The sequence below is a fragment of the Eleutherodactylus coqui genome, chromosome 5 (genome assembly GCF_035609145.1).
Source record: "Eleutherodactylus coqui strain aEleCoq1 chromosome 5, aEleCoq1.hap1, whole genome shotgun sequence".
Classification (NCBI taxonomy): Eukaryota; Metazoa; Chordata; class Amphibia; order Anura; family Eleutherodactylidae; genus Eleutherodactylus; species Eleutherodactylus coqui.
In genome coordinates this window covers 274,219,469-274,241,303 of record NC_089841.1, presented here as the reverse complement: position 1 = coordinate 274,241,303, position 21,835 = coordinate 274,219,469, and the positions used below count along the sequence as shown (strand labels likewise).

Genomic DNA, 21,835 nt, shown 5'->3' with positions numbered 1-21,835 from the left:
AGCATCATCCGTGTGCGCGGCCGAGAGTACATGCCAAGAGCACACGCCAGTAACACGTGCCGGGAGGCTGACTACATACAGCAGAAATGGCGCTGCCCTGTCACGTTTCGCATACGAAGGCACTGAAGGATCGGTCATTAAACGGAACGATAACAGACGGCGGCGGCGAGAAAATGAGTGGGGAGGGAAAGGGAACGGTTTATCGTTAGTCGCTGACCGCAGTTACACTGAACGGTTTATCGTTAGTCGCCGGCCGCAGTTACACTTAGTCGCCGACCGCGGTTACACTGAACGGTTTATCGTTAGTCGCCAACCGCGGTTACACTGAACGGTTTATCGTTAGTCGCTGACCGCGGTTACACTGAACGGTTTATCGTTAGTCGCCGGCCGCAGTTACACTGAACGGTTTATCGTTAGTCGCCGGCCGCGGTTACACTGAACGGTTTATCGTTAGTCGCCGGCCGCGGTTACACTGAACGGTTTATCGTTAGTCGCCGACCGCGGTTACACTGAACGGTTTATCGTTAGTCGCTGACCGCGGTTACACTGAACGGTTTATTGTTAGTCGCCGGCCGCGGTTACACTGAACGGTTTATCGTTAGTCGCTGACCGCGGTTACACTGAACGGTTTATCGTTAGTCGCTGACCGCGGTTACACTGAACGGTTTATCGTTAGTCGCCGGCCGCGGTTACACTGAACGGTTTATCGTTAGTCGCTGACCGCGGTTACACTGAACGATTTATCGTTAGTCGCCGGCCGCGGTTACACTGAACGGTTTATCGTTAGTCGCCGGCCGCAGTTACACTGAACGGTTTATCGTTAGTCGCTGACCGCGGTTACACTGAACGGTTTATCGTTAGTCGCCGGCCGCGGTTACACTGAACGGTTTATCGTTAGTCGCCGGCCGCGGTTACACTGAACGGTTTATCGTTAGTCGCCGGCCGCAGTTACACTGAACGGTTTATCGTTAGTCGCCGGCCGCAGTTACACTGAACGGTTTATCGTTAGTCGCCGGCCGCGGTTACACTGAACAGTTTATCATTAGTCGCTGACCGCGGTTACACTGAATGGTTTATCGTTAGTCGCTGACCGCGGTTACACTGAACGGTTTATCGTTAGTCGCTGACCGCGGTTACACTGAACGGTTTATCGTTAGTCGCTGACCGCGGTTACACTGAACGCTTTATCGTTAGTCGCCGACCGTGGTTACACTGAACGGTTTATCGTTAGTCGCCGACCGCGGTTACACTGAACGGTTTATCGTTAGTCGCTGACCGCGGTTACACTGAACGGTTTATCGTTAGTCGCCGGCCGCGGTTACACTGAACGCTTTATCGTTAGTCGCTGACCGCGGTTACACTGAACGGTTTATCGTTAGTCGCTGACCGCGGTTACACTGAACGGTTTATCGTTAGTCGCCGACCGCGGTTACACTGAACGGTTTATCGTTAGTCGCTGACCGCGGTTACACTGAACGGTTTATCGTTAGTCGCCGACCGTGGTTACACTGAACGGTTTATCGTTAGTCGCCGACCGCGGTTACACTGAACGGTTTATCGTTAGTCGCTGACCGCGGTTACACTGAACGGTTTATCGTTAGTCGCCGGCCGCGGTTACACTGAACGGTTTATCGTTAGTCGCTGACCGCGGTTACACTGAACGGTTTATCGTTAGTCGCCGGCCGCGGTTACACTGAACGGTTTATCGTTAGTCGCCGGCCGCGGTTACACTGAACGGTTTATCGTTAGTCGCCGACCGCAGTTACACTGAACGGTTTATCATTAGTCGCTGACCGCGGTTACACTGAACGGTTTATCATTAGTCGCTGACCGCGGTTACACTGAACGGTTTATCGTTAGTCGCTGACCGCGGTTACACTGAACGGTTTATCGTTAGTCGCCGGCCGCAGTTACACTGAACGGTTTATCGTTAGTCGCTGACTGCGGTTACACTGAACGGTTTATCGTTAGTCGCCGGCCGCGGTTACACTGAACGGTTTATCGTTAGTCGCTGACCGCGGTTACACTGAACGGTTTATCGTTAGTCGCCGGCCGCGGTTACACTGAACGGTTTATCGTTAGTCGCTGACCGCGGTTACACTGAACGGTTTATCGTTAGTCGCTGACCGCGGTTACACTGAACGGTTTATCGTTAGTCGCTGACCGCGGTTACACTGAACGGTTTATCGTTAGTCGCTGACCGCAGTTACACTGAACGGTTTATCGTTAGTCGCCGGCCGCAGTTACACTTAGTCGCCGACCGCGGTTACACTGAACGGTTTATCGTTAGTCGCCAACCGCGGTTACACTGAACGGTTTATCGTTAGTCGCTGACCGCGGTTACACTGAACGGTTTATCGTTAGTCGCCGGCCGCAGTTACACTGAACGGTTTATCGTTAGTCGCCGGCCGCGGTTACACTGAACGGTTTATCGTTAGTCGCCGGCCGCGGTTACACTGAACGGTTTATCGTTAGTCGCCGACCGCGGTTACACTGAACGGTTTATCGTTAGTCGCTGACCGCGGTTACACTGAACGGTTTATTGTTAGTCGCCGGCCGCGGTTACACTGAACGGTTTATCGTTAGTCGCTGACCGCGGTTACACTGAACGATTTATCGTTAGTCGCCGGCCGCGGTTACACTGAACGGTTTATCGTTAGTCGCCGGCCGCAGTTACACTGAACGGTTTATCGTTAGTCGCTGACCGCGGTTACACTGAACGGTTTATCGTTAGTCGCCGGCCGCGGTTACACTGAACGGTTTATCGTTAGTCGCCGGCCGCGGTTACACTGAACGGTTTATCGTTAGTCGCCGGCCGCGGTTACACTGAACGGTTTATCGTTAGTCGCCGGCCGCAGTTACACTGAACGGTTTATCGTTAGTCGCCGGCCGCGGTTACACTGAACAGTTTATCATTAGTCGCTGACCGCGGTTACACTGAATGGTTTATCGTTAGTCGCTGACCGCGGTTACACTGAACGGTTTATCGTTAGTCGCTGACCGCGGTTACACTGAACGCTTTATCGTTAGTCGCCGACCGTGGTTACACTGAACGGTTTATCGTTAGTCGCCGACCGCGGTTACACTGAACGGTTTATCGTTAGTCGCTGACCGCGGTTACACTGAACGGTTTATCGTTAGTCGCCGGCCGCGGTTACACTGAACGCTTTATCGTTAGTCGCTGACCGCGGTTACACTGAACGGTTTATCGTTAGTCGCTGACCGCGGTTACACTGAACGGTTTATCGTTAGTCGCCGACCGCGGTTACACTGAACGGTTTATCGTTAGTCGCTGACCGCGGTTACACTGAACGGTTTATCGTTAGTCGCCGACCGTGGTTACACTGAACGGTTTATCGTTAGTCGCCGACCGCGGTTACACTGAACGGTTTATCGTTAGTCGCTGACCGCGGTTACACTGAACGGTTTATCGTTAGTCGCCGGCCGCGGTTACACTGAACGGTTTATCGTTAGTCGCTGACCGCGGTTACACTGAACGGTTTATCGTTAGTCGCCGGCCGCGGTTACACTGAACGGTTTATCGTTAGTCGCCGGCCGCGGTTACACTGAACGGTTTATCGTTAGTCGCCGACCGCAGTTACACTGAACGGTTTATCATTAGTCGCTGACCGCGGTTACACTGAACGGTTTATCATTAGTCGCTGACCGCGGTTACACTGAACGGTTTATCGTTAGTCGCTGACCGCGGTTACACTGAACGGTTTATCGTTAGTCGCCGGCCGCAGTTACACTGAACGGTTTATCGTTAGTCGCTGACTGCGGTTACACTGAACGGTTTATCGTTAGTCGCCGGCCGCGGTTACACTGAACGGTTTATCGTTAGTCGCTGACCGCGGTTACACTGAACGGTTTATCGTTAGTCGCCGGCCGCGGTTACACTGAACGGTTTATCGTTAGTCGCTGACCGCGGTTACACTGAACGGTTTATCGTTAGTCGCTGACCGCGGTTACACTGAACGGTTTATCGTTAGTCGCTGACCGCGGTTACACTGAACGGTTTATCGTTAGTCGCCGGCCGCGGTTACACTGAACGGTTTATCGTTAGTCGCTGACCGCAGTTACACTGAACGGTTTATCGTTAGTCGCCGACCGCGGTTACACTGAACGGTTTATCGTTAGTCGCCGGCCGCAGTTACGCTGAACGGTTTATCGTTAGTCGCCGGCCGCGGTTACACTGAACGGTTTATCATTAGTCGCTGACCGCGGTTACACTGAACGGTTTATCGTTAGTGGCCGGCCGCGGTTACACTGAACGGTTTATCGTTAGTCGCTGACCGCGGTTACACTGAACGGTTTATCGTTAGTCGCCGGCCGCGGTTACACTGAACGGTTTATCGTTAGTCGCTGACCGCAGTTACACTGAACGGTTTATTGTTAGTCGCTGACCGCGGTTACACTGAACGGTTTATCGTTAGTCGCCGGCCGCGGTTACACTGAACGGTTTATCGTTAGTCGCTGACCGCAGTTACACTGAACGGTTTATCGTTAGTCGCTGACCGCAGTTACACTGAACGGTTTATCGTTAGTCGCTGACCGCGGTTACACTGAACGGTTTATCGTTAGTCGCCGACCGCGGTTACACTGAACGGTTTATCGTTAGTCGCTGACCGCGGTTACACTGAACGGTTTATCGTTAGTCGCTGACCGCGGTTACACTGAACGGTTTATCGTTAGTCGCCGACCACGGTTACACTGAACGGTTTATCGTTAGTCGCTGACCGCGGTTACACTGAACGGTTTATCGTTAGTCGCTGACCGCGGTTACACTGAACGGTTTATCGTTAGTCGCCGACCGCGGTTACACTGAACGATTTATCGTTAGTCGCCGACCGCGGTTACACTGAACGGTTTATCGTTAGTCGCGGACCGCGGTTACACTGAACGGTTTATCGTTAGTCGCCGACCGCGGTTACACTGAACGGTTTATCGTTAGTCGCTGACCGCGGTTACACTGAACGGTTTATCGTTAGTCGCTGACCGCGGTTACACTGAACGGTTTATCGTTAGTCGCCGACCGCGGTTACACTGAACGGTTTATCGTTAGTCGCCGACCGCGGTTACGCTGAACGGTTTATCGTTAGTCGCTGACCGCAGTTACACTGAACGGTTTATCGTTAGTCGCTGACCGCAGTTACACTGAACGGTTTATCGTTAGTCGCCGGCCGCGGTTACACTGAACGGTTTATCGTTAGTCGCTGACCGCGGTTACACTGAACGGTTTATCGTTAGTCGCCGGCCGCGGTTACACTGAACGGTTTATCGTTAGTCGCGGACCGCGGTTACACTGAACGGTTTATCGTTAGTCGCCGACCGCGGTTACACTGAACGGTTTATCGTTAGTCGCCGACCGCGGTTACACTGAACGGTTTATCGTTAGTCGCCGACCGCGGTTACACTGAACGGTTTATCGTTAGTCGCCGACCGCGGTTACACTGAACGGTTTATCGTTAGTCGCTGACCGCGGTTACACTGAACGGTTTATCGTTAGTCGCCGACCGCGGTTACACTGAACGGTTTATCGTTAGTCGCCGACCGCGGTTACACTGAACGGTTTATCGTTAGTCGCCGACCGCGGTTACACTGAACGGTTTATCGTTAGTCGCTGACCGCGGTTACACTGAACGGTTTATCGTTAGTCGCTGACCGCGGTTACACTGAACGGTTTATCGTTAGTCGCCGGCCGCGTTACACTGAACGGTTTATCGTTAGTCGCCGACCGCGGTTACACTGAGCGGTTTATCGTTAGTCGCCGACCGCGGTTACACTGAACGGTTTATCGTTAGTCGCTGACCGCGGTTACACTGAACGGTTTATCGTTCGTCGCCGGCCGCGGTTACACTGAACGGTTTATCGTTAGTCGCTGACCGCGGTTACACTGAACGGTTTATCGTTAGTCGCCGGCCTTGGTTACACTGAACGGTTTATCGTTAGTCGCCGGCCGCGGTTACACTGAACGGTTTATCGTTAGTCGCCGGCCGCGGTTACACTGAACGGTTTATCGTTAGTCGCCGGCCGCGGTTACACTGAACGGTTTATCGTTAGTCGCCGGCCGCGGTTACACTGAACGGTTTATCGTTAGTCGCTGACCGCGGTTACACTGAACGGTTTATCGTTAGTCGCTGACCGCGGTTACACTGAACGGTTTATCGTTAGTCGCCGACCGCGGTTACACTGAACGGTTTATTGTTAGTCGCCGACCGCAGTTACACTGAACGGTTTATCGTTAGTCGCTGACCGCGGTTACACTGAACGGTTTATCGTTAGTCGCCGACCGCGGTTACACTGAACGGTTTATCGTTAGTCGCTGACCGCGGTTACACTGAACGGTTTATCGTTAGTCGCCGGCCGCGGTTACACTGAACGGTTTATCGTTAGTCGCCGACCGCGGTTACACTGAACGGTTTATCGTTAGTCGCCGGCCGCGGTTACACTGAACGGTTTATCGTTAGTCGCCGGCCGCGGTTACACTGAACGGTTTATCGTTAGTCACCGACCGCGGTTACACTGAACGGTTTATCGTTAGTCGCCGACCGTGGTTACACTGAACGGTTTATCGTTAGTCGCTGACCGCAGTTACACTGAACGGTTTATCGTTAGTCGCTGACCGCGGTTACACTGAACGGTTTATCGTTAGTCGCTGACCGCGGTGACACTGAACGGTTTATCGTTAGTCGCTGACCGCGGTTACACTGAACGGTTTATCGTTAGTCGCCGGCCGCGGTTACACTGAACGGTTTATCGTTAGTCGCCGACCGCGGTTACACTGAACGGTTTATCGTTAGTCGCCGGCCGCGGTTACACTGAACGGTTTATCGTTAGTCGCCGGCCGCGGTTACACTGAACGGTTTATCGTTAGTCACCGACCGCGGTTACACTGAACGGTTTATCGTTAGTCGCCGACCGTGGTTACACTGAACGGTTTATCGTTAGTCGCTGACCGCGGTTACACTGAACGGTTTATCGTTAGTCGCCGACCGCGGTTACACTGAACGGTTTATCGTTAGTCGCTGACCGCGGTTACACTGAACGGTTTATCGTTAGTCGCCGGCCGCGGTTACACTGAACGGTTTATCGTTAGTCGCTGACCGCAGTTACACTGAACGGTTTATCGTTAGTCGCTGACCGCGGTTACACTGAACGGTTTATCGTTAGTCGCCGACCGCGGTTACACTGAACGGTTTATCGTTAGTCGCTGACCGCGGTTACACTGAACGGTTTATCGTTAGTCGCCGGCCGCGGTTACACTGAACGGTTTATCGTTAGTCGCTGACCGCAGTTACACTGAACGGTTTATTGTTAGTCGCTGACCGCGGTTACACTGAACGGTTTATCGTTAGTCGCCGGCCGCGGTTACACTGAACGGTTTATCGTTAGTCGCTGACCGCAGTTACACTGAACGGTTTATCGTTAGTCGCTGACCGCAGTTACACTGAACGGTTTATCGTTAGTCGCTGACCGCGGTTACACTGAACGGTTTATCGTTAGTCGCCGACCGCGGTTACACTGAACGGTTTATCGTTAGTCGCTGACCGCGGTTACACTGAACGGTTTATCGTTAGTCGCTGACCGCGGTTACACTGAACGGTTTATCGTTAGTCGCCGACCGCGGTTACACTGAACGGTTTATCGTTAGTCGCCGACCGCGGTTACACTGAACGGTTTATCGTTAGTCGCCGGCCGCGTTACACTGAACGGTTTATCGTTAGTCGCTGACCGCGGTTACACTGAACGGTTTATCGTTAGTCGCCGACCGCGGTTACACTGAGCGGTTTATCGTTAGTCGCCGACCGCGGTTACACTGAACGGTTTATCGTTAGTCGCTGACCGCGGTTACACTGAACGGTTTATCGTTCGTCGCCGGCCGCGGTTACACTGAACGGTTTATCGTTAGTCGCTGACCGCGGTTACACTGAACGGTTTATCGTTAGTCGCTGACCGCGGTTACACTGAACGGTTTATCGTTCGTCGCCGGCCGCGGTTACACTGAACGGTTTATCGTTAGTCGCCGGCCTTGGTTACACTGAACGGTTTATCGTTAGTCGCCGGCCGCGGTTACACTGAACGGTTTATCGTTAGTCGCCGGCCGCGGTTACACTGAACGGTTTATCGTTAGTCGCCGTCCGTGGTTACACTGAACGGTTTATCGTTAGTCGCCGGCCGCGGTTACACTGAACGGTTTATCGTTAGTCGGTGACCGCGGTTACACTGAACGGTTTATCGTTAGTCGCTGACCGCGGTTACACTGAACGGTTTATCGTTAGTCGCTGACCGCGGTTACACTGAACGGTTTATCGTTAGTCGCTGACCGCGGTTACACTGAACGGTTTATCGTTAGTCGCTGACCGCGGTTACACTGAACGGTTTATCGTTAGTCGCTGACCGCGGTTACACTGAACGGTTTATCGTTAGTCGCCGGCCGCGTTACACTGAACGGTTTATCGTTAGTCGCTGACCGCGGTTACACTGAACGGTTTATCGTTAGTCGCCGACCGCGGTTACACTGAGCGGTTTATCGTTAGTCGCCGACCGCGGTTACACTGAACGGTTTATCGTTAGTCGCTGACCGCGGTTACACTGAACGGTTTATCGTTCGTCGCCGGCCGCGGTTACACTGAACGGTTTATCGTTAGTCGCTGACCGCGGTTACACTGAACGGTTTATCGTTCGTCGCCGGCCGCGGTTACACTGAACGGTTTATCGTTAGTCGCCGGCCTTGGTTACACTGAACGGTTTATCGTTAGTCGCCGGCCGCGGTTACACTGAACGGTTTATCGTTAGTCGCCGGCCGCGGTTACACTGAACGGTTTATCGTTAGTCGCCGTCCGTGGTTACACTGAACGGTTTATCGTTAGTCGCCGTCCGCGGTTACACTGAACGGTTTATCGTTAGTCGCCGGCCGCGGTTACACTGAACGGTTTATCGTTAGTCGCCGGCCGCGGTTACACTGAACGGTTTATCGTTAGTCGCTGACCGCGGTTACACTGAACGGTTTATCGTTAGTCGCCGACCGCGGTTACACTGAACGGTTTATCGTTAGTCGCCGACCGCGGTTACACTGAACGGTTTATCGTTAGTCGCCGACCGCAGTTACACTGAACGGTTTATCGTTAGTCGCCGGCCGCGGTTACACTGAACGGTTTATCGTTAGTCGCCGACCGCGGTTACACTGAACGGTTTATCGTTAGTCGCTGACCGCGGTTACACTGAACGGTTTATCGTTAGTCGCCGACCGCGGTTACACTGAACGGTTTATCGTTAGTCGCTGACCGCGGTTACACTGAACGGTTTATCGTTAGTCGCCGACCGCGGTTACACTGAACGGTTTATCGTTAGTCGCTGACCGCGGTTACACTGAACGGTTTATCGTTAGTCGCCGGCCGCGGTTACACTGAACGGTTTATCGTTAGTCGCCGACCGCGGTTACACTGAACGGTTTATCGTTAGTCGCCGGCCGCGGTGACACTGAACGGTTTATCGTTAGTCGCCGGCCGCGGTTACACTGAACGGTTTATCGTTAGTCGCCGAACGCGGTTACACTGAACGGTTTATCGTTAGTCGCCGACCGCGGTTACACTGAACGGTTTATCGTTAGTCGCTGACCGCGGTTACACTGAACGGTTTATCGTTAGTCGCCGGCCGCGGTTACACTGAACGGTTTATCGTTAGTCGCTGACCGCGGTTACACTGAACGGTTTATTGTTAGTCGCCGGCCGCGGTTACACTGAACGGTTTATCGTTAGTCGCCGACCGCAGTTACACTGAACGGTTTATCGTTAGTCGCCGACCGCGGTTACACTGAACGGTTTATCGTTAGTCGCCGGCCGCGGTTACACTGAACGGTTTATCGTTAGTCGCTGACCGCAGTTACACTGAACGGTTTATCGTTAGTCGCTGACCGCAGTTACACTGAACGGTTTATCGTTAGTCGCTGACCGCGGTTACACTGAACGGTTTATCGTTAGTCGCCGACCGCGGTTACACTGAACGGTTTATCGTTAGTCGCTGACCGCGGTTACACTGAACGGTTTATCGTTAGTCGCTGACCGCGGTTACACTGAACGGTTTATCGTTAGTCGCCGACCGCGGTTACACTGAACGGTTTATCGTTAGTCGCTGACCGCGGTTACACTGAACGGTTTATCGTTAGTCGCCGACCGCGGTTACACTGAACGATTTATCGTTAGTCGCCGACTGCGGTTACACTGAACGGTTTATCGTTAGTCGCGGACCGCGGTTACACTGAACGGTTTATCGTTAGTCGCCGACCGCGGTTACACTGAACGGTTTATCGTTAGTCGCTGACCGCGGTTACACTGAACGGTTTATCGTTAGTCGCCGGCCGCGGTTACACTGAACGGTTTATCGTTAGTCGCCGAACGCGGTTACACTGAACGGTTTATCGTTAGTCGCTGACCGCGGTTACACTGAACGGTTTATCGTTAGTCGCCGGCCGCGGTTACACTGAACGGTTTATCGTTAGTCGCTGACCGCGGTTACACTGAACGGTTTATCGTTAGTCGCTGACCGCGGTTACACTGAACGGTTTATCGTTAGTCGCCGGCCGCGGTTACACTGAACGGTTTATCGTTAGTCGCCGGCCGCGGTTACACTGAACGGTTTATCGTTAGTCGCTGACCGCAGTTACACTGAACGGTTTATCGTTAGTCGCTGACCGCAGTTACACTGAACGGTTTATCGTTAGTCGCCGACTGCGGTTACACTGAACGGTTTATCGTTAGTCGCTGACCGCAGTTACACTGAACGGTTTATTGTTAGTCGCTGACCGCGGTTACACTGAACGGTTTATCGTTAGTCGCCGGCCGCGGTTACACTGAACGGTTTATCGTTAGTCGCTGACCGCGGTTACACTGAACGGTTTATCGTTAGTCGCTGACCGCGGTTACACTGAACGGTTTATCGTTAGTCGCTGACCGCGGTTACACTGAACGGTTTATCGTTAGTCGCCGGCCGCGGTTACACTGAACGGTTTATCGTTAGTCGCTGACCGCGGTTACACTGAACGGTTTATCGTTAGTCGCTGACCGCGGTTACACTGAACGGTTTATCGTTAGTCGCCGACCGCGGTTACACTGAACGGTTTATCGTTAGTCGCTGACCGCGGTTACACTGAACGGTTTATCGTTAGTCGCTGACCGCGGTTACACTGAACGGTTTATCGTTAGTCGCCGACCACGGTTACACTGAACGGTTTATCGTTAGTCGCTGACCGCGGTTACACTGAACGGTTTATCGTTAGTCGCTGACCGCGGTTACACTGAACGGTTTATCGTTAGTCGCTGACCGCAGTTACACTGAACGGTTTATCGTTAGTCGCTGACCGCGGTTACACTGAACGGTTTATCGTTAGTCGCCGGCCGCGGTTACACTGAACGGTTTATCGTTAGTCGCTGACCGCAGTTACACTGAACGGTTTATTGTTAGTCGCCGACCGCGGTTACACTGAACGGTTTATCGTTAGTCGCCGGCCGCGGTTACACTGAACGGTTTATCGTTAGTCGCTGACCGCAGTTACACTGAACGGTTTATCGTTAGTCGCTGACCGCAGTTACACTGAACGGTTTATCGTTAGTCGCCGACCGCGGTTACACTGAACGGTTTATCGTTAGTCGCCGACCGCGGTTACACTGAACGGTTTATCGTTAGTCGCTGACCGCGGTTACACTGAACGGTTTATCGTTAGTCGCTGACCGCGGTTACACTGAACGGTTTATCGTTAGTCGCCGACCGCGGTTACACTGAACGGTTTATCGTTAGTCGCTGACCGCGGTTACACTGAACGGTTTATCGTTAGTCGCCGACCGCGGTTACACTGAACGATTTATCGTTAGTCGCCGACCGCGGTTACACTGAACGGTTTATCGTTAGTCGCGGACCGCGGTTACACTGAACGGTTTATCGTTAGTCGCCGACCGCGGTTACACTGAACGGTTTATCGTTAGTCGCTGACCGCGGTTACACTGAACGGTTTATCGTTAGTCGCTGACCGCGGTTACACTGAACGGTTTATCGTTAGTCGCCGACCGCGGTTACACTGAACGGTTTATCGTTAGTCGCCGACCGCGGTTACGCTGAACGGTTTATCGTTAGTCGCTGACCGCAGTTACACTGAACGGTTTATCGTTAGTCGCTGACCGCGGTTACGCTGAACGGTTTATCGTTAGTCGCTGACCGCGGTTACACTGAACGGTTTATCGTTAGTCGCCGAACGCGGTTACACTGAACGGTTTATCGTTAGTCGCTGACCGCGGTTACACTGAACGGTTTATCGTTAGTCGCCGGCCGCGGTTACACTGAACGGTTTATCGTTAGTCGCTGACCGCGGTTACACTGAACGGTTTATCGTTAGTCGCCGGCCGCGGTTACACTGAACGGTTTATCGTTAGTCGCTGACCGCAGTTACACTGAACGGTTTATTGTTAGTCGCTGACCGCGGTTACACTGAACGGTTTATCGTTAGTCGCCGGCCGCGGTTACACTGAACGGTTTATCGTTAGTCGCTGACCGCAGTTACACTGAACGGTTTATCGTTAGTCGCTGACCGCAGTTACACTGAACGGTTTATCGTTAGTCGCTGACCGCGGTTACACTGAACGGTTTATCGTTAGTCGCCGACCGCGGTTACACTGAACGGTTTATCGTTAGTCGCTGACCGCGGTTACACTGAACGGTTTATCGTTAGTCGCTGACCGCGGTTACACTGAACGGTTTATCGTTAGTCGCCGACCACGGTTACACTGAACGGTTTATCGTTAGTCGCTGACCGCGGTTACACTGAACGGTTTATCGTTAGTCGCTGACCGCGGTTACACTGAACGGTTTATCGTTAGTCGCCGACCGCGGTTACACTGAACGATTTATCGTTAGTCGCCGACCGCGGTTACACTGAACGGTTTATTGTTAGTCGCGGACCGCGGTTACACTGAACGGTTTATCGTTAGTCGCCGACCGCGGTTACACTGAACGGTTTATCGTTAGTCGCTGACCGCGGTTACACTGAACGGTTTATCGTTAGTAGCTGACCGCGGTTACACTGAACGGTTTATCGTTAGTCGCCGACCGCGGTTACACTGAACGGTTTATCGTTAGTCGCCGACCGCGGTTACGCTGAACGGTTTATCGTTAGTCGCTGACCGCAGTTACACTGAACGGTTTATCGTTAGTCGCTGACCGCGGTTACGCTGAACGGTTTATCGTTAGTCGCTGACCGCGGTTACGCTGAACGGTTTATCGTTAGTCGCTGACCGCAGTTACACTGAACGGTTTATCGTTAGTCGCCGGCCGCGGTTACACTGAACAGTTTATCGTTAGTCGCTGACCGCGGTTACACTGAACGGTTTATTGTTAGTCGCTGACCGCGGTTACACTGAACGGTTTATCGTTAGTCGCTGACCGCGGTTACACTGAACGGTTTATCGTTAGTCGCCGGCCGCGGTTACACTGAACGGTTTATCGTTAGTCACCGACCGCGGTTACACTGAACGGTTTATCGTTAGTCACCGACCGCGGTTACACTGAACGGTTTATCGTTAGTCGCCGGCCGCGGTTACACTGAACGGTTTATCGTTAGTCGCCGGCCGCGGTTACACTGAACGATTTATCGTTAGTCGCCGACCGCAGTTACACTGAACGGTTTATCGTTAGTCGCCGACCGCAGTTACACTGAACGGTTTATCGTTAGTCGCTGACCGCGGTTACACTGAACGGTTTATCGTTAGTCGCCGACCGCGGTTACACTGAACGGTTTATCGTTAGTCGCCGACCGCGGTTACACTGAACGGTTTATCGTTAGTCGCCGGCCGCGGTTACACTAAACGGTTTATCGTTAGTCGCCGGCCGCGGTTACACTGAACGGTTTATCGTTAGTCGCCGACCGCGGTTACACTGAACGGTTTATCGTTAGTCGCCGACCGCGGTTACACTGAACGGTTTATCGTTAGTCGCCGACCGCGGTTACACTGAACGGTTTATCGTTAGTCGCCGGCCGCGGTTACACTAAACGGTTTATCGTTAGTCGCCGGCCGCGGTTACACTGAACGGTTTATCGTTAGTCGCCGACCGCGGTTACACTGAACGGTTTATCGTTAGTCGCCGGCCGCGGTTACACTGAACGGTTTATCGTTAGTCGCCGACCACGGTTACACTGAACGGTTTATCGTTAGTCGCCGGCCGCGGTTACACTGAACGGTTTATCGTTAGTCGCCGGCCGCGGTTACACTGAACGGTTTATCGTTAGTCGCCGGCCGCGGTTACACTGAACGGTTTATCGTTAGTCGCCGGCCGCGGTTACACTGAACGGTTTATCGTTAGTCGCCGACCGTAGTTACACTGAACGGTTTATCGTTAGTCGCCGACCGCAGTTACACTGAACGGTTTATCGTTAGTCGCCGACCGCAGTTACACTGAACGGTTTATTGTTAGGATGGCGTCTCTCAGAAACCCCTTGAATATTTTTCCCGTTACTGAAGTGAGACTTACTGGCCTGTAGTTACCAGGCTCACTTTTGCTTCCCTTTTTGTAAATTGGAACCACGTTGGCAATGCGCCAATCCAATGGTACAACACCGGTCTTGATAGTGTCTAGAAATATTAGGTATAGCGGCCTAGCTATCACATCACTTAGTTCCCTTAGTATCCTTGGGTGTAATCCATCTGGGCCTGGCGATTTATCGATTTTAATCTTCTTTAACCTGTTCCGCACCTCCTCCTGCGTTAGGTATGAGATAGTTTGTGAGGGGTTCGTTTTATTCCCCTGCATCTCGTGGGGCATTTCCTTTTCGTTTGTGAATACACTTGAGAAGAAACTATTTAATAGATTTGCCTTCCCTCCATCATCTTCAATGATTTCCCCTGCATTATTTGTTAAAGGGCCAGCGCTCTCCCTGCAAATCCTTTTGCTGTTGATATAGTTGAAAAATAATTTTGGGTTGTTTTTGCTCTCTTTGGCGATCACTCTTTCTGCCTCCTCCTTGGCAGTTTTGATCCTATCTTTGCATATTTTGTTTTTTTCCCTGTACGATTTTAGCGCTTCTTCGCTGCCTTGTTGCTTTAGTAGTTTGAACGCTTTCTTTTTTTCGTTTATTGCCCCTCTTACCGTCTTGTCGAGCCACATTGGTTTCCTTTTAGTTGAGTTTCTTTTATTTTTAAAGGGAATGAACTGCTCACATGAGGGGATTAGGATCCTTTTGAACTTTTCCCATTTGTCCTCCGTACTGGCATTTTTGATTATGTTGCCACAATTAATGTTACTGATTAGTTCTAAGCTCATCAAATTTTGCTTTACTAAAGTTTAGTTTCTTTGTCGCCCCCTGATGAGGCTTCTTATTGATTGATAGCTGGAAGTTGATTATATTGTGGTCGCTGTTCCCCAAGTGCCCCTCAACCTGCACCCCCATTATTCGGTCCGGTTTGTTGGTTAGTACTAGGTCCAGAATGGCCCTCCCTCTTGTTGGTTCCTGCACCAGTTGGATAAGGTAGGTATCTTTTACATACAAGGATCCAGCAGGATGGAAGAATGTCCAATCTTAATGCATGAAATCTAGTTGTAAGCCTTGTTTCTTCTGAGAATGGGACTAAAACAGAGGACTAGCAATCAGTTGTTCTTATAGTACACAGTTGTCAATGCTAGTTACCGGAAGAAATAACAATGGTCTGGCCAGGGCCAAATACTATTTAATGGGGGGAAAAGGGGGAAGGGTGGGATTGTGGGGTGGGGTATTCCCTCTCTCCCAGGACCGCCGCCCGTAGGCCAAGAGTATCAAGAAGTCGTGTTTAGGTTAGTAGATGCATTCCCTCCGTGGGAAGGGCATAATTTATCCATGGGGTCCATATGCCAAGAAATTTGTCAATTTTATCCTCCGCTATGGAGGTTAGCCTTTCATTTATCATGTACCGATTCATTCGATGCTTACCTTCAGAGAAGTCTACGCCAGAAATGGGCAATGAGGAAAGAGATTAACCTTCTGGAATTTGGGGATATATTCTCGATCTTTTTGTTTAACAGAGCCTCCCATGGATTTTTGCGCAGGTTATGGTACGTTACCGAGTAAATTAGAGAGTATGTTCGAATCCAAAATCTTTTGACTTTGGGGCAGGACCACCATATGTGGAGCATGTCTCCAGGGGAAGAACAGCCTCGGAAGCATTCTTTGGGGTAGCCCGGGACTGCATGTGCAATCCGAGTGGGGACCAGATACCAACGGGGAAGGATTTTAAAGGAAGTTTCTAACATTACTATGTTACGGACCCCTTGATTGGTAGACCTCCAAATCCTAGACCACTCCTCCTCGCTCAGGACCTCCCCCAAGTCCCGTTCCCACTTGGTTACGTATGATAATTGTGTGCGGTATGTAGTGTGAACAAGGTTCGAGTATATCTGAGAGATGAGACCTTTTGCCTGTGGGTGTTTAAGGCAGTAGGATTCGAAGGGGGTAAGAGCGTGTGGAGATTTTGTATTTTTCAATAGAGAGGAAATCCAGTTTTTTAACTGTAAATAGCGGAATATTTCTGAAGTTGGTATGTCCTTATTTTGCTGTAGGATAGGGAATGTAGTTACACCTTCCCGAGAGAGTAAGTGGTGGACCTTGGTGATGCCTCTATGTGTCCAGATTTGAAAGGCTGAAGGGGAGTCCTGGCCTGGCGAAAATAGTGGATTTCCTAGGAGTGGTAGTAGGGGTAGATGAGGGGAGAGTAGGTTCCCGGAGTATTTTATGGAGTCCCAGACTCTAAGGGAATGTTTTATGATTGGGTTAGATATTGCAGGTCTATGAGTCGGGGGGGATCCACAATAAAGAATCTACTGTGAGGGGATGGATTTCCATGGCCTCTATCGAAAGCCAAAGAGGGGCATTTGTGGTGGAGTGTAGGGAGGCCAATTGGGCCACCTGGTAGTATTTTGTAAACTGTGGGGTTCCCAAACCTCCTTGTTGCCTATGTCTGTACCGGGTGGAACGTGATACTCTGGGGATGGAAGTGTTCCAGATGAAGCGAAGGGTCATCTGCTGGAGTGTTTTCAAGAAATGACCAGGAACCTGTACTGGAAGAGCTCTAAAAAAATAGAAAAGTTTGGGAAGAAACGACATCTTCAGGGAGTTCACTCTCCCAATCCACGATATGTGGTATCAGTCCCGGAATTTACGGAGGAGTGGTATATAGTAATGTGTGTACAGTTTATCATAGGAATTAGTCAGACTAACCCCCAGTTAGCCCAGTGACTCCGTTAGCCATTGAAATGAGAAGTTGGATTGTAGCAAGGATTGCGTGTGTGAGGGCAAGGTAAGATTAAAAGCTTCAGAGATCGACCCGAACCTGGACAGCTCCGACATGAGGTTCGGGATTGTGGTGTGGGGGATGATATTATTGCGAGTATGTCGTCTGCAAACATGCTAATTTTATGGTGGACCCCAACAATTTCAATTCCCCTAATGTCAGGATTATTACGGATTTTTATAGCTAATGGCTCTAAAGCTAAAATGAAGAGGAGCGGGGAAAGTGGGCAGCCCGGCCTTGTGCCCGCCGGACCGTAACGTTATCAGGACAAAAGCCTTTATAGCGGACAAAGGCTTTGGGAGACTTGTATAGAATTCGCAACCAAGTTAAGCATTCGGCAGGGAACTTCCAGTGCTCTAACACCGAGAACAGGTATGACCAGCTTAAGGTATCAAAGGCTTTATAGACGTCCAGGGAGAGCAGCATTGCAGGGATGCCCCCGGTCTGACAGATATGTGTGAGGTGTGTAATCCGGCGTATGCTATCTGGAGCTTGGCGGCCTGGAATAAAACCTACTTGGTCCTATCCAATTCTAGATGGCAAGGCCGTATTTAGTCGTGAAGCTAGAATTTTAGTGAGGAGATTTATATCTATATTGATTAGAGAGATCGGCCGGTAACTTTGTTTGTCCAGAGGATCTCTCTCAGGCTTGGGGATCATGCAAACGGCTGCTGTAAGTGATGTTTGTCCAATATGTTGGCCGTCCCGTATCGCGTTAAAGTAGTTAGCAAGATGGGTATGGAGTAATGGGGAAATTTTTTATAGTAGGTAGCGGAGAAGCCGTGCAGCCCCGGGCGTTTATTCCCTTTTAGTGTTTTTATTGCTTCTGTTACCTCATCTGGGGTAATTTTGGCAGACAGTTGTTCTAAGAATGTCTCGGGGAGTGCGGGGAGTGCGGGGAGTGCGGGGGGTGCGGGGGGTGCGGGGAGTGTGGGGAGTGCGGGGAGTGCGGTGTCTCGGAGGTATGCGATCTGTTGGCATATTTTGTGGTTGGGAATATCATTTGACTAAGAACTGTCTGAATTCGGTTATTATAGTCAATGGATTTGCTGTGATTGTGCCATGCTGTGTGCGAAGCTTAAAAAAGGGGCTTACTGTAGGGTGGGCACGGAGTCTGCGAGCTAGTGGGGTTGTCGATTTATTATTTAGTATATAGTATTGTTGACGGGACCATCGTAATTTTCTTTCTACTAGATCTGTAATACACAGGTCTAGCTCTGTCTTAGCCTGCGTGAGTACCTTCATATTTTCACTGGATGGGCATTTTTTAGCGGTTTCCTCTAATTGCAGGACTTTCTGTTCAAGATCTAGTTGTCTCTGCAAGCGCTCCCTTTTGTGCCGAGAAGACGTTTGAATGAGGATACCCCTAAGTACCACTTTATATGCTTCCCATAGGGAAATAGGGAATGAGGCGGAAGGGCTATTAATAGTGAAATATTCCTCAAGTTGAGGTGTTAATGAGGACACTATGTTGGGACGCACCAGTAGGAAATCATTAATGGTCCAAGAGGTATTAGTAGGCTTTAACATTAGGGAGTCACAGGTTATGGATACTGGACTGTGGTCGGACCGAGGAACAGAGAGGATTTTGGAATGCCAGATTTGAGGTAGGAATGAAGCCGGTACTACTATGTGGTCTCCAGTATAGAGAGTGTGGGGCAGAGAAATGTGTGAAGTCCTTGACAGTGGGGTTTACTTCTCTCCAGGAGTCCACAAGATGGTGTTGTGAGAGAAGTTTTTTAAGATTGTGTGAGATGGGGTGTTGGGAGGGAAATCGCGTTTCTGTCAAGGTTCGGGTCTAGGATGCAGTTGGAGTCTCCGCATAGAATAACTGTACCGCTCTTGTTAGCTTCTACAGTTTCAAGTAACTTTGTGAGAAAGTTAATTTGGCCGGAGTTTGGAGCATAATATGCTACAATGGTGACTGGGACGTCTTGGATTACACCTGTTAGGATAAGAAAACGACCTTCAGGGTCCGCTATGGTTGATGTGTGGGTAAAGGGAACAGAACGACCAAAACAGATGGTCACCCCTTTTGTTTTAGACGGCCCCGTTGCTGAAAAGAAGGTAGGAAAATGGGGAGAAAGCTAGCGAGGGGAGGAGTGGTCAGAGAAGTGGGTCTCTTGTAAACATATAATGTCAGCGTGAATACTTTTATAGTAACGGAAGGCTTTGGATCGTTTGTTAGGGGGATTGAACCCCTGCACGTTGTGTGAAACAATTTTTAAATCCATGGGGGCGGATTTAAGAGGTTATGAAAAATAAAAATTATTCTGAGACTCCAGTCCTGAGAGAGAGGGGGGAGAAGGGAGTGGAAGACAAGGGGAGGTGGGAGAGGTGGCCAACAGTATGAGATAGCTTTGTCGAAAAGACAAGTAACTTGAATGAAAGAAGCTGCCGTAGTAGACATGGCAGCAATAGCTAACAGTATCGGCACACTACGAAGGTGCCAGAGAGGAACTGAGAATTGTGATAAGAGAATTGGAGTAAGGAGACCCCCACATTTGAGGGGGAGACCTAAGAAGAGGGAAAGAGGGTATGAAGAAAGGAGGGTAAGTAGAGAAAAGAGGGGTGGAGAAGAAAAAGGAGAGGAGATGGGAGGAGGGAGAAACTTACTACCCGCAGTAGTGGTAAACGTCAATCAATCAAAAGCAAATGTCCGACGACTCTTTGAGATAACTAAAGAATGGGCCCGTAACCAAAATTGGAGAACAGTCTATCTCCGCAAGGGACCCATTCTTGAACTTTATGTTGGTGAAGTCCTGCTACCAAAAGGGAGAACAATCGTAGCACAGTATACTAATAGGGCGACAGGTGAACGGCACAAAAGTCATTGCAATCAACATAGTGGTGGTTATCCCGCTTAAAAAGGGGAGACGTCATGCACCTCTGCTAGTGTGGCACTATATGGGACTAATGGGGAGGACCCCATTCTCGTTAAATGTCCAAGTCCTGCCACGTGACTCTGTAGGGAAAGAGAGGTTAGACATTTTATGTGTTTACAGGGAGGTATAACAGAGGACTTAGGACTGCTTTAACTTTCACTAGGAAGGTTTCGGGAGGAGAGCTGTAAAGAAAAGGTACAGTTCATCCTGGATACGGGTATGTTCTCATTTTTATTCATGGCTCTTGGTCATTCTCCACTATTCTCCTGGGCGATCTGGAGGGCTGTGAGTTAGTTGTTGAGTCTGACTCTTGGGCAGTCCTCGAAGCAGCGTCGCGCACCCTCCTTGGATAAGATAGTGTGGGATTTATCTTGGAAAGTAAATGTAAGGCGAAATGGGAATCCCCACCTGTACTGTATTCTCTTCTGTTGGAGGATTTCCAAGTAGGGCTTGAGGGCTCTTCTTTTTGCTAGTGTAGAAGGTGCTAAATCAGGGAAGAGTTGTTATACATGCCCTTGGAAAAGTAATTTCGAAGTGGAACGAGCCGCTCGTAGAATTTGTTCTTTGGTTCGATGAAAATTCATTTTGAGAACTATGTCCCTCGGGGGACCACCTGGTTTGCGGGCACGTAATGCTCTATGGACTCTGTCCATCTCCAGCCTCTCTATGGGGATGTTGGGACAAAGTTCCTGAAATAAGGCTGTTGTGGTGGATTGGAGGTCCTGAATAGATTCGGGTATGCCGTGAATTCGTAGATTGTCTCTTCGGGCTCTATTTTCGGCATCTTCCAGTTTATCATGGAGGATCAGAATTTCCTCGTGTAGCTGCTCCACCTCTTTCTCATGGGACTCGAGGACAGTTGTTGCGTTGTCCATGCGGTCTTCCAAAGCTGCTGTTCGGTAGCCGAGGTCTCGGATCTCTTTAGTAAGTTTAGACATAATGTCATCTGAGATTTTTAAGAGCTCTTTTTGTAGTATAGAATGTATTTGGGGCATGAGAGAGTCAGATATAGCCGCCATAACGTCTGAGTTGATAGGGTTCATAGGTGTGAAAGTCTGGGCGGCCAGGGTGCCCTCTGTTGACGAACAAGACGACTCGTCTGAAGCGGTCGGGGACAGAGTATGTCTTGAGGATCGCTTGGACGTTATTAGAGATGGATCGTGCTTCTTTTGTTTTGTAGATGATGAGCGCATCATTACGGTGGAGACATGAGACTAGTTGACAGATGAGATATGGGGGGGAGGGAAATTAGGGGTCTCCTTAGGTTATTATCCTCTATCAGGCACCGGACGCAATTTTAGCTACATTGGGGCTACGTGGTCACCCGTGTAGCCAAGTGTCGACTGTAGCAATTTCAGAGGGTGGCGGAGCCTAGGTCATCTGTATGTATAGTGGATCTATAATTAGTGGCCTGTTGTAGGTGGTTAGTTGAGGAGGATCCAGAGGATGTATCACGTATTTATATACTTAACCGCTGCAGACTGTTGATTTTTATTAATCTTCAGACTTCCAGTAGATTGTGGTCGATCAGAAGAAAGTAGCGGTCTAGTAGGTGGTGAAGAGACGTTTGATGACCGTATCTTGTTAAGAGGAGTTTGTTGAGTTAATTGCCAGTTCCAATATAACATTTAGGCCGCCTGCAGA

The 21,835-nt window shown here is 50.5% G+C and overlaps 1 protein-coding gene across 3 annotated transcripts in view; it reads left to right on the top strand.

The window, feature by feature from the left end:
- Window positions 1-21,835, top strand: part of LOC136628659 (uncharacterized) — a 48,427-nt gene that overhangs the window by 434 nt on the left and 26,158 nt on the right. The window lies entirely within an intron of this gene.